We start from the raw sequence: 13,993 nt of genomic DNA on the forward strand, positions 1-13,993 counted from the left end.
ACACAGACTGTTGTATTTAAATGTCTACAAAACCCTGGCTCGTCGTTACTCCTGAAATACAGACGATGTATTATGCATAATACTCGAGTGCTATCACTTTAGCGAGATCTTTGGCTTGTGCTCACTAACTCTCCCCGTCTAGTGTATTTCTATAATTCTTTGTATTACGAAGTGTCCATATCAGGAAAATGGGAACTGCATTACTTTGCTAGCTGTGCGCGCCTCGCTAAACAGTATGATCTGTTGATTTGTGTACGAGGTGTTTGGAGTGGGGCTGTATATACATAGAAGTAGAACCTTCTCACAGACGTCTTCCATTCAACTTGACAGTAAACTAATCGGAAGTTCCTAATAGCCACAGCTTGTACCCTGTGGTACCCAGAAACAATTCATTTTACTGCGTTATAAAACAAGTCCCGCTGTATTAGAGTTCACTAGAAGTAGGTCTCCTTGCATATAAAATCATACCCCTGCAGCAAACCTGCTAGTATAGTCTGGTGTACTCAGCTATTTATTCTCTTTGCCTCCACGTCTGATATATTAGAAGCTAGTATTTTGGTTTGCTGCCTTTTAAAGTACTGGCATACCTGTCAATTCCACTTCGTGACTATGAAGCAATCAGTCCCCCAGAGGAGATGCCACAGCCACTATTTTAAAATTCTGTTCAGTGAAACGGGTCCAGCTTTACGATGTCCGATTCTTCTTCCCTTTCACTAGATCGCAAGATATATTAATCAACGCTGTAGCTAATCCTATCCCGTTACTTGTGTTTACAAACTGTCCTGACCTCTTTTAAGGCGCAGAGGGCGTCAAAGTGCTGCAAATCAAAATATCAGGCGAATAGGGGTTTTTTTGGGTAGCAATTTCGTTGACATGTAGACCCTTAATCAAATAAACAGCTGAGTTAATTGCAAATAAAGTTGTTCCCCTAAACTCTGTGTTTGGGGAAACACCAAGATCCAGAACGCGTGTGGCATTCATTTTTCTGTGGGGTAAGGGGTACGATGCGAGTGCAGGATTGCCCTACGGTCTATGCAAGCTCTGAACATGACAAGAACTGCGGTGAGGTCAGACCTTACAGAAACTTGCGATCTCCAGGCTAGTTCGTCAACTGCGGGAGCGATCGAGTAAAATCCCCTCCGTTCTCTTGAGAAACGAGCGGCCTTCGCGGGTTTTAAAGGGCAGACCTGGTCCTGAGCTTGTTAACTGAATGCACGGCTGGTTAGAGCTTTCCTCATCTCCCCGTTATGCCCCTCGCACCGGGCTTCTCTAATCTCCTCCAGAAAAGGTGACCCTTGAGGCAGGCAGCCCAGCTTGCAGCTGAACGGACCCATCGCGGCTCCAACACCACAATGCAACCTTCTGCTAAGGTTTGCCGAGCTCCGCCTAACTTTAGGAGGCCGCTGATCTGCGTGTACTCCTGTGAGCTGCTGGCCGGTCTGCCGCACGAGTGCAGGGTGGAAGGCTCTTTTGCTGATGTCTCCAGACGCAAATCCTGTGTTGGAAGTGGCGTGGGAGCTGCTGCTGGTAAGGAACAGCTTCGCCTCGCAAAGGGCACCCGCCTGCCTCTCTCTGGAGAGAGAGACGGGCTGTCAGAGATCTCTTTGGGCAGGAGGAACGGTTCCTCGGATCCAAACAACCCACCGCCAGGATCCTTTCTGAGATCCTATAATTTTACACGAAAAAGAGGGTTATGCACCTTCCCAACAAACCCTCCTCTAGCGTGCAAGCCTATATTTAAAACCTTGGATCAGAGCGCCCCCTACGCGTGAGCGTGGGCAAGCACCTCGCCTGCCTACGAGCTTCTTAAATAAATAAATGAGTGAGGCTTTTGAACTGCCCACAGACTGTCACAGAGAGAGAGGGGGGTGGGGTGGGGTGGGGTGGGGGAGAGAGAGAGAGAGAGAACTGCAGAGGCAGCAGCAGTAGCAGCGGCGGCGGCATTGCTCCAACAAGCACTAGTCACTCCAGTCCCAGCAAGCGAGCAGGGGAGAGACACACACCAACTCAGTCCAAGCCAAGCGGGCGCTAGGCTACCTAGGACTCTCCCTGTGACACCAGAGCACACAAACACACAAAGGGGGAGAGAGGAAAATATAAAAAAGGTAAGAAGCAGAGTCTCACTTATGCCATTTCCGTGGCAGACACCACGAGCTTTGCATTTGATTCTTTTCTGTCTAGATCTGTCTCAAATGTGGGGAAAGGATTAATTTTTTTTAAACAGTTCTAGTGGAGAAAGAATAGCAGATTGGGAGGTGCTTTAACACCCGTCTCTCACCAGGCACGCTGTGAAGGGTTATATTCCTCGAAAGGGAGAGAACGTATGAATTCATGTGCGGCTCAAGAATGGATTAAAATCCAGTCCTTACATTTAAATGCCTGTTACCACGCTTTGGGGAGTGTGTGTGTGTGTGTGAGGGTGGGGGGAACAGTGTGTTTGTAATACTGCGTAATTTTTAGTGGTTTGAATTTTCTCAGGAAGGTTGCTTTAAACAACACACCTCCAAACCTACACAGGAAATGAAGCACATAGAGAAGAAAATGCATCCATGTTAAGAACATGGAGGGGAGGGAGGGAAGAGGCACCATAGCGAGATAACATATAGCTGATACAAGGGAAATGCGCTAGATTTGGAAGGATAGTTTTCTATTTTACCTGTGGGGCATTTTGGCTTTTGGAATAGGATGAGATAGGGAATGTGTTTTGATTAAAATATAAATCTTGACGCAAACCCTCACTAACTGGGAGCCAGATCCGTTTAAATGGAAGCTCAGCCAGTTAACCTATTGTGGCTTTTCACAATGTGATTGTTCTTGATTAGGCAATAAAAAAGCTTGCTTTTTGCTTTAACAATCACGGGTGTGTTGAAAATGACAGCATACGCGGCAACAATTTTAATCCCCAGACTTGTCAGTGCTTTATGCAAATTTTTGGAGGTTTAGCAGCGTTAGTTCTGTCTGGGCAGCAGCTAACAAACCAGACGTCCCACCAGAAAAAAAAAAAAAGAAAAAAAGACCATCTCCTCTTCTAATGCAGCCTGTATTTCAGTAAATGTGCATGACTCCTAAACGCATTTTTCCCATGGATATGCATCGAATGCTTTCTCTCTACTCCAACAGATCTTTTTTTCTCAGTCAAAGCTACATGTCCATGTAAATTTTTTTGCCTTATTTTCTCCCTTCATCAGCCCCTTATGCAGGGAAGGATAACCTCACCACACACACAATATCTATTTACAATGAGGGACTCTCTTGCAACTAACTTCCAGGTGTCTTTATTGTGTTTTTTAGTGACTAATACCAACACACACACATACACACAATCCGTCTGCCACATCTGGTGGGTGTGAATAAGCCCCATGGTATTGGTTCTCTTCGCTAACAGAGCAATACTGCAGTGAAAATGAATGAGACTGTACTGTAATTACCTATTCCTTTGTCTTTGCCTGACGCATGCGCTGGAGAGCAGGGTGTGGAGAGAGGGACAAGTCAGAAAGATCTCTCCATCATGAATCAAACTCATATCAGAGTCAATGGAACAAAGGCATCCAGAGATGTTGCAATATACACATGGAAGCCAGGATGTTTGTAGATTTTAATCTCCAGCACATTCCTCTCCCACGAGCTCAAATAATGTTTTAAAGAGCATACTATTTTGCTAGGATCTTAATTTTTTTTAGTGGAGAATTTAAAGAGTGAAAACATTACACACCCCTCCTATTCCATGTAATTTTTTTATCCCGATAACTACGCCATTGTTACACGAAGGAGAATTTTACTGGTTTGTTTTTTAATGGTACTACACCTGTGTTTTGGGCCGGGGCAACCTTCTTGCCTCCCAAATTTTGATCAAGAAAAAGGAACCATGAAAAATGAGGTTAGAGGTTTTGCAGAATTCGCTATCATTGCAATGTAAATCTTCTAGGAAAATGGCCTTTCAAGGTCTGTGCTGCAAATGGGGTAACCATGTTCGGCTGGCATGTCTCTCTATGTTCAGTTTCTTGTGGGAATTGCTGTCTGGCCAGCTCGCAGACAAAGGGGTATTATATAGCAACACTAATGAGGCAGATCCATTTGTGAGTCCTCGTGGCTGAAGACGATTAAGTGGGTTTAATTTATTTACTGCAGTTAAAATCCACGTTAACGATCTTGTTTTAAAAAAAGGGGGTGACATGCTGTGGGGGAGGGGGACACTTGCTGTGACAGATCCTACCGAGACTCCATCAAGAGGGAGACTCTCGTGGTTTTTAAGGCAGACTTCTAAAGCACGTCCCTCTTTTTTAGTGAGGTTTCCATGAGACATTTTCTCTCATTCAGATTGTCGCATCTTGACAGCTGATTTGGTATGTCTCTTTCCACTCTCCTCAGAACGCACCCTTGTCAAGGATTATGATGCAGGCTATGATTGTTTCCTGGTGGGAAACTCTTGAAGGTGGTGCAGATCTTGTTGGCTTTGTAAATTACGACTGTTTAGACTATGTGTTTACAGCTACAGAGCGAGTGGATCTGTATGATTAGCTTCTGCCAAAACGTGTTCTTTGTAGGCGATCTCCTCCTCCCCAAGCCGCAGTCATTCACCAGACCGATCTTGGCTGTGGATTTTATTACCTCTCCTCAAACCTCACTTCTAAGCACTGGCTGGAAATCTCACATTCCCAGGCCTTTTGTCCCCAGTGGATGATTACTTCGTACTCTTTATTATTGTCATTAAGGGCACTTGGGGGCTGGAGGAGGGGAGAGCAGACGCACTGTCCATTATCAGAGCCTTTGAATTTGACCGGAGCCTGTGTACGCCTTGGCGTACAGACGCATGCCAGACACAGTACCTGCAGGGCTGACCAGCCTTCAGACACGCAGACGATTTTTAGGCACAACTGCTTCCCCCCTCCCACCTCCTCCAACAAAAGCCTCACAGGAGAAGCAGCAGGAGGCTGGGGGCGTGGGTGGGGGGAGCTGCCAGTGAGGCTGCCGCGTCAGCTGCAGAGATGGAGTTTCCAATAGAAGTACCTCTATCAGTTGGTTCTGGTGCTTAATATAGAGTGGGAGAAGGAGGGAGGGAAATACAACAATAATGAATTAATACAACTGGCTTTAAAAGGAGGTGGGAGTAGGGAGGGAAAAAAGGAACAAAGGTTCTTGCATTTGCTGTGGCTCTATTGTTTCTTACAGGACAGGAACTTCCTATCAAGGAGATGCTTGACTTTATGGTCTTCCTCCCTGCTGGATTAGTGAATGAGCAGTCTGTGTATGTAGGGGTTTCAATTTCAGAGGGAGAATGTTAGCTACATTCCATGGTCTGGGGGAAAAAAAGAACCCAAAAAACCCATGCAGAGACAGGAAAAACATGGTGGTTCTTTCTCTTGGTGTGCCTTAATATATAAAACAGCTGATTGTGTAATTCAGGGAATTTGTTAGTACATAGCTGCTGGAACTGCACGCCACACAGCATTTTTGTATCTAACTGAACCGCTGAGAATATCATAATTGTATCCCATTAAAATAAAATCTAGCTTAAAATGTGACACTATTCAGTATTGGTTTTTGTGTGCAGTAATTTTTCTGCCTTTGCTTGTTTTTCTGTGGATTTAAACGTGTTTTGTTTAAACAGTGTGCCAGCAAGATAAGTTAAGAGAGATGTTATCCCTGTTAACTATTTCTGAAATGAAGATTTCAGTTTTTATCCTCCCACACACCTTGAAAATGTAACCCTGAAATTACATAAGGAGCATGATGTTATGAATTTTGAACCTTCCTAAATCTCCATGAAAATATTTGTGTATAATCACTTTTAAACATGAAGCCACTGGAATAAACTGTACTATCTAACTAATGCTTCATGTATTTGTCCTGTATTCCATTTGTGGATTTTCCCCAAATACAACTAGTCCTGAAAACCTGCAACAGAGTGTTCTGCATGCTAAACAACTTTTAGTCTGAAAAATACCGTTATGTGACTGTAAAAGAGCCATTTTTTTATTGGACACTTCTTTACTGAAAACACCAGTATTACAAAAACCTTTCCTGCAGAACTTCCCTATCTCAACTTATCTTTATCTCTTTAGCAAGATTACTTCTGGCTTAGTGACTAAATCAGCTGATGAGACAGTTATCAACTATTTATGCGGTTAAGACTAGCATACACTAATCAAACTTGCATTTCATAGGCCCAATGTAGATATGTAGGATATCTTTTGATCAGTGTAGTTTCATTGCTCTTTGGATGCTGAATCTTTTGACTTACCTAGAATATTTGTTCTTGTATCCAGTGTTATTACAGATGTATGAATTTATAGGTGTTAATACATATGAATTAGTAAATTAAATAACGTGAGAGAAGTAACATCTAAAAATGAGCTGCAGCACCAAATGACTTAGATTCTTTAATGTGCTGGAGACTACTCTGGTAACTGATGCAACGATCTTGGCTTTACTGGTCTTATCAGACAAAATTCCTTGGGATGTGCATAATGCTAGTTGCTCAGGTTTATTAGAAATCAGAAATGTCGGTGTTCATATTACATAATTAATCAGGAAAGCTATATTTTGAAGAAGAGTTAAGACAGGCTCCTAAATCCATACTCATTCTTGGGCATCCATTTGGCCTTGGGGAGCTGGATCTTGGTTTAGGTTTCCAGATACTACTGTAATTTCTTCTATACTTCCTAAATCTAAAGGCTAGATCTTAATTTCTCAAGCAGGAAAATGGGCAGTACTAATTGTTCCAATACAAAGAAGTGATATCTACTTAGCTTTGTCAAAATTATTCTCTCTCCCCTTCCTTGCACAAAGAAGAGAGAGAGGAGGGCCATAAAGGACCAAGACAGTTCCAAAGTGTAGATATGATGGAATAGTTTCTTCCTTGATCAGAATTTGAGAAACAGAATACTAAGGAAGAGACTCTGACAAGGAATAAGCCAAGAAATCAGTGTGAATAGGAGTGAGCCAACAACCAGAGAAGTCAAAGAAGTAATTGGTGAAAGCATTAAAGCCCTGAGAATAGAAACCATATGCAACATAATGGAAGCTTAATGAATTAGGAAATACTTTCAAGACAAAATATTTAAAAAGTTTCTTATGGAGAATGAAAAGAACTTAAGATTCATGTCTAGCCTACAGCATTTTAGCATCCTGCTAATCATAACTTTCTTGCTCAAAATAGTGATGCCAATTAAGCATCTTTTTTCAAAATGGAGAAATTTGGATAGTACAAACATGTACATGTTGGTTTTCTGATGTAAAACTCATAACAATTTTTAAAATTGAAACTGATTATATTTGGAGAAGTGTGTCACTATGCATATATGTAAAGGGATTTGTGTAATAATTGGTGATTCGGTAGATTTTGAGAATTGCCCTCTTCCCACAGGACGTCTATACATTTTTTTTTCAGCACATCAGTAGATATAAAGAGGACTAATTTTCAACCTGTGACATAGGCAGAATTTTCCTGAGAGCAAGATGTGTAGTAATTCCTACCTCAAATATGATTTAATGGACTTTAATTCTGGGGAAAGAGTTTTAATAACAAAATCCTTCTGATTTAGATTTGCCTTCTTATCTAAGTACTGTCTTCTGATCTGTTTGGTACACTGCTCTGCAAAATGGACTTAGCTAGCTTGCATACATATATTATCCAACTTTCTTCTAGGTTGCAGACTGCTGTGTATCTTCACCGTAACTGAAAGCCATATGGTACTGTCACTTACATGCTACATTGTTTGAATTTTAAGCTGGAACCATAAGTGTCACATGATTTGTGTGAGAATATTCTGCTGATCCCGGGATTTTTCATTTTAGTTGTGTCCACCACATAGGAAGTTGGATATCCTTTTGTAACTAAGTATATGTGAATTTCTCCTCTAGATATTCAGAGAACAGCACCCATTTGGTGCTGCGTACCATGGGCTCTGGCCAAGTGAGTTTCAGTATTAATTATTTATACGTATAGTCTCAAGGGACTCAGCACTAACACCGAAACTTTTAAATGTAATAAGATAATCAGATTTTCACCTCCCCTCTTCCCTCATTCTACAGGTATCTCCTTACAGAAGAATTACTGATAATGTGTTAGAATAACAACTATAGTGACTTTACTTGCTCTGAATAGGAGGTACTTTAATGCTCCACTGAAGCATAACTCTCAACTACTGGCAAAAGTCAAGTGGCTACAATATAAATCCTGTAAAGCTTCTTTAATGAGGATTAATTTTAATGGCAAAAACATGTGCCATCAGCACCAAGTGAAAAATAGAAGTTGCCTTATGTGAAAGTAGTAAATTCAGTGACTAATATCCAGGTTACATTTAAGTAAACCCTAAAATACTCAAAGGGAACACTCTTCTGGTTGCCTAAGGACTTATACCCTCACAGAAAGTTCAAAATTGACAGTTGTAACTCTTCCTTTTGACATGCCTCTGATGAAGCGGGTATTCACCCATGAAAGCTCATGCTCCAAAACGCCTGTTAGTCTATAAGGTGCCACAGGATTCTTTGCTGCTTTTACAGATCCATATTAACACGGCTACCCCTCTGATACTTTTCCTTTTATTTAATTGATGCCTTGATGGAAAAAAGTAGAAACAGGGGCCTATGTTCTACATTATATGTTGAAATTACTGACCAGTTTAGAATCAAATTAGTAGTCAAATAGCAAGGTGCAATATGTGATCACATTCTAGACAAAGCTAAAATGGCTACAGGGGCACAGAGAGCAAACAAAACAAATCTACAGACACAATAGACTAACAATAACAGGGCTGCTACACATCTCTCCTTACTATTGGACTACTTAGTAAATATGCAGAATGCGATCATCAACTGGGAGGTAGAAATGCAGAGCATTATGAATGGGTAGCCAGCATGCCAGAGACTGAAACCAAATCACAGCACCCTAATCCATCTCGTCTATCCCAGATACCCAAGAGTGCAAGAGATGTACTTCTTCAAACTCTCAGAAATAATAACACTTCCTCAAAGCAAAGAAGAGTATAATTGTGGGAGAAAGCACAATAGTATAGAGTAAATTGCTACTGAATGGGCAATGGACATTGACCAAAGAAGAGAGGACAAAGCCCAATTCGCTATTGTTATTAAGGGGTTTACTAGGCAGATGTCTGATGTACTGAGGAATTGCCCACAAATACCTCAAACAATTTTTTTTGTTTTTGTTTTGCTGACAGGAAAATGTATGCAACTATTGGCAGATGTGTGCGTTAGTTGATTATTGCTGTGAATGACTTATTTGCTCCATGCTTGTTCTGAGGGGAGCAAAATTACACTGGATAGGGAGGAAGGAGAGAATGGGCAGAGGGGAAAGCAATCCCTCTGGGATTCTCACCTTCTCCTAATGTGACTTAGGTAAATGGGGACGACCCAGTTAATAGCGGCTCTAACAGTATGGCTCTGTGTGCAGACTGAAGCTGGGAGGGTAGCGGCATCCTACTTAGAGCAGCATCAGTTAGTTCTGTGCATGCATTCAGATCAGAGCAGGCATGGCCCATGCTACCACTGCTGGGAATATGTGCCTGGCTGGGGCATGGGCTAGAGTTTCCTGTGGATCTCTGCTTTTTTTCTCTTTTTCTTCATGTCTGCCAGCTCACTGGGACGCATTTTCTGTTTTGCTTCAAAGACTGGAAATAAAGAGCCTGTCTCTTTACACAGCTACTTAGTCTCTGCCATAATCTAAGAGTGAGGATGAAGATGGGAGCATGCTGCTGACTAATCATTTGCAGTGTTCATGCAGTAACTCTGGCCGGGGCTGTTCTTTCAGAGGTTTCTTCACTACCGATGGTGAAAGGGTGGTGATGTGGTGTAGTGCTGCCTTACGGCATTCTCTCTTTCCCTGGCACATTGCAGAAGCCCTTCTATGATTCTGCACAGAAGCTGCTTGACTAGGTTTGTGGAGAGATGTCTTGGGGCAGTAAAGAGCAGGTCACTGGTCATATTCCACGTTCTCTGTGGACTGGCTAGATTTTGATGTCAGATTTAATGCAAATGTTAATGGCATTAACACTCTGTGTTCCCTCTGTAGTTTCTACTGAGCACCTCCAGGGGGCCTAGCCAATGGGACCATGGCACTTCCAGAGCCATGTTGCCAGAATGAAGAGCGTGCAGCTGAGCAGCTTGGAGATACAAGTCATCCATGTAAATGACTTATCTCTGTGGATTTGGTATTGTCCTTCCTGTGGATATGAGAGTCTGGGAGGCCTGGTCCCCTTCTCATGCCACATTCCTACTTCCAGAAAGATTTCTTCCTTATTAAAGGGGCAATTTACAGTTTAGAGACCTCAGTAGGATCACCCACAAACAACCTGGAATCTAGCTTGTGTGAATACATTACTTTACCTGTTTAATTCATTTGTATGTAGATGGCTTCCTATAAATGCTATCTCTTGCTTCTTAGGATGCTGGAGTTGAGGAACATCATATCATCTCAGAATAGAAAGCTGGAAGATCCAATTTTAAGCCCAGTTGCCCCACTTAATTGCACTGTCCCAATGAATAATATATTTTTCAGAACTGATGTCAGTAATTGCTGGCAGGCCCAGTCAAGTACTGTAGTTCACTAGAAGGTACTCAAGAGTTCTGTTAATAGAACATTGAATAAAGTCACTAGAATAGCTCCAGAAAATGAACAGCACAGTAGCTTTTTTTCATAGGCATTTGAGTAATTATTAGGTCATAGAAAGTTCAGCTGTCAATGCTCTTCTCTAGATGAGTCACTCACTGGCAAACAGGTATATAAACAAACTATTGATAGTTACAGAAAAAGAAGTGTGGAGTTCCTCATAGCAACTCAAACTTTGCTGAACAATGTACAGTATTGACAGAGTCCTTTAAGCTCTAAGCACTTGTGGTGACAGGTCGTTTCCCGCAGTTGGTAGCTTGTCTCCAAGTGCTCAAACTTCACGGCAGAACATTTAAAGGTATTTCTTTGTGTGAACTTCTCTTTTAACAGTACTGTCACCAAGCAATATAGCCAAGCACAAACATCTCCAGGTTAACAAATCACTAGACATTTTTGTAAGGTCTCTCTTGTATAGCTGCTATAAGAGCATTGGGGAGTTAGACTTGGCCCAAATGTTCCCCTCTTGTTTTGAGCCAATATGTGGAAGCAGCTCAAAAGTTGTAGGGGAAGGAGTGGAGTTTATATTGCATGTTCCTCCACAGCTGTTTGGAAATAACGTTGGTTATGTGGACCAACAAGTTGAATAGCCCTCTAGTCATCCTCCCTCAAAGGGAGAAAAAAAAAATCCCCCAAACAACCTGAATCCTGTAAAAGGACAGGAACTGTAATCCAGAGGAACTCCAGTAAAGAAATACAGAGGGAATCCCTGACAGTGTCTCCATAGGCTGATAATAGAAACGTTTCCTTCAGCAGCTTCCCCAAACTTTCTGTAAAAAGCTCTCTTTGGCATGAAAGCTCAGGCTTCCTCCTAGTTAAAGGATAATGTCTTTACTGGCAAAGTGTGTGCCAGAGTAAAGACATTTTTCATGCTTCAAAAATTTTTGTTCTGTGGTGATATGCCTTGGTCTTCCCACCCACCCAACTACCATACACTTTGTGGCAGAATGGTGATGTTTTTGTATATATGAAGACCAATGAATTTTTATTTTAAAATATTCATTGGTCTTCAACAAAACCTGGGTGCCCATGACTTTTTAAAACATTTGAAAAGTCTTGGTGGTTAACCCTACTACTAATAAAGAGCTTCATGAAGTCTCTAGCAACTATAAATTCTTCAAGAATGTGTAACCGACTCTCTAAACTCCATAAAACTAAACTTTAAGGAGCTTACAGCAGACATTTTATCAACATGCTGAGCAGAGCCCAACAGCAGTTCTGAAAGAAACTGATTGCCTCTGAGTGGTAAGGTTGTAAGTCTGCAGGCTTTGCTGGCAGAGCTTACAATGCCTGCTGGTGCAGCCCATCCTATGGCTCCCTGTGCAAGGTGCTGACCACCATGGATGTTACAAGGTACTCTGATTTTATCTACAGAGTTCCTTCCCAAAGTCTATACACACTATAGTGATCACAAGAGTAGGGCGGATAACTGATTTTTTTCAGTTTGTTGGCAATTTCAAAAATATCAAAACCAATTTGTTCTGGAACAGACCAAACACAAACATATTTTGAAAATTTTTGGCAAATTGAAAAGTTGAGAAATTCATTTCGTGTTGAACAAAACATTTTGTTCAGCTCAAAATGAAACCTTTTTCAAGCTTTTTTTTTTTCACATTTTTTTTAAAAAAAACTTTAATATAAAATTAAACAAAATTTCAAAATGAAAAGTTGTTTCATACCAAAAATCAAAATGTGTTTTCTTTTGAAAATGTCAAAGTGAAAAAGTATTGGATTTTTTTTTAAAATGAACAGTTCAGTGAAACTTACATGAATTCATGAAATATTCAGTGTCACCAAATCTGCTTTTTGTCTGGCTCTGTTGACCGTTTCAGAGTCCTTTCAACTCTTGCAGAGCTGGGCCTGTGGACCTTTTCCTGTTCATGTGATGCACTTTCTACAAATTAAAGAACCACATGTGCCAAAATAGGCTCAAGTTTTATTGTCTCCCCGCAAGGGTTGGGAGGAGGAGACAGCACCCAGCGGTTGTGAGGAATGTAATAAGATGTTGTTGTTTATAGTAAACAAAATGGACAGCTTTTCTTGTATAACATTAATATACTTGTATACCCATGTGACAGGCAGCGATATGGAATTAGAGCCGTTAGTTTATGGAACCTTAATTCTGATTTCATTTCTGCTCCAAACAAGAGTTGTTAGATCATAGTAGTAAGTGTGCGTGCGTTAACTTCTAACTCAAAATTCTCTAAGTTATAATATTGTCAATTTAAATGCTTTAAACTCTATTTAAGAGCAAGCTAACACTTCTAACAAAATGTAGAAATCTCTCACCTCTTCAATCAGCATAAAGGTTTCTGCATCTCTAATCTTTTAGAAGTTGAGGACATGTTAATTGTGAGTAATCCTTACTGATTGAAGATGTTCAGGGAACAGCATTTTGATTTTTTTCCTTCCCTTTCTAAAACTGATTTTGGTTTTTAGGGTAACTGGCTCATGCCTCAATGAAAAGTTGTGCGTGGTGGCTTGCCTATATTGACACTTTCTAATTTCCAGAACAATCAGACCTCTGATTTTTGTGGTGTATTAAACAAATTGCTGAAATAGTGCAATTAAACAATATCACGATGAATGGCAATTGCTTTCTAAAGTGCCTGTGTAGCGGGAACTGACGACATATTACAATGGGTATGGGTTGTTTGGCAGGCTTGTTCAGGGTGGCTATTAAGTAAAGGGCTCTCTCCTGTTTGCCTTGTATTGCTTGCACTAAAGCAGGTAGCACACTCTATTTGGATTTGTTTTAACTGCTTGAAACTGCCATCGTGCCTGATTAGAGTACAGTATCTATAGCTGATGGGTGACATTCGCATGACTGCTATGAGAATTCATTATGAATACTGTCTAGACAAATGCTGTGCTTGGGCCAAATTAATTCATAATGGCAAACTTGTACAGTTAACATTTCCCAGCTTCTTCTGATTGAGATAAATAAACTGAAGATAAAAAGCAAAATTCTGACTTCAGTTACAATCTTGCAACCACATTGGCTTCAGTGCAATTGTTCCCAAGCATAGCACTTGGTCCAGCATACTTGGCATTGTCTGCTGTGGTAAATCAGAGAGTCAGTAGCAATGTCGAATGAATACTTGCATCGTATAGTAAACCTGATGGTTAACAATTAAAAAAGAAATACTGTAAATGCTTTGGCAAACTTTAATTAAACCAGCTTTGTGATTCTGGTCCCTGATTTAATTAGCTGGGGAGGCAGTTAAATATAATCCTGTGATTCTGGACTACTTTAACTGGCTCCCCAGCTAGTTAAATCCATTTGCAGTTCCTAAGAGACTAAGCTGTCAACGTTAAATATCAAAGTTTAGAACACTTCCTAGCTAATTTTACTGCATGGTTGCCAGA

General features: G+C 41.0%; 1 protein-coding gene across 1 annotated transcript in view; it reads left to right on the forward strand.

Moving 5' to 3' along the window:
• The first annotated feature begins 1,903 nt into the window (after positions 1-1,903).
• The window catches only part of BASP1 (brain abundant membrane attached signal protein 1), a 69,526-nt gene continuing 57,436 nt past the window's right edge, over positions 1,904-13,993 (forward strand). Inside the window, exon 1 of the mRNA XM_032789755.2 lies at positions 1,904-2,105. The gene's annotated coding sequence lies outside the window, so the exon portion shown is untranslated. The remainder of the gene's footprint in view (positions 2,106-13,993) is intronic.

Source organism: Chelonoidis abingdonii, chromosome 2 (genome assembly GCF_003597395.2).
Source record: "Chelonoidis abingdonii isolate Lonesome George chromosome 2, CheloAbing_2.0, whole genome shotgun sequence".
Lineage (NCBI taxonomy): Eukaryota > Metazoa > Chordata > Testudines > Testudinidae > Chelonoidis > Chelonoidis abingdonii.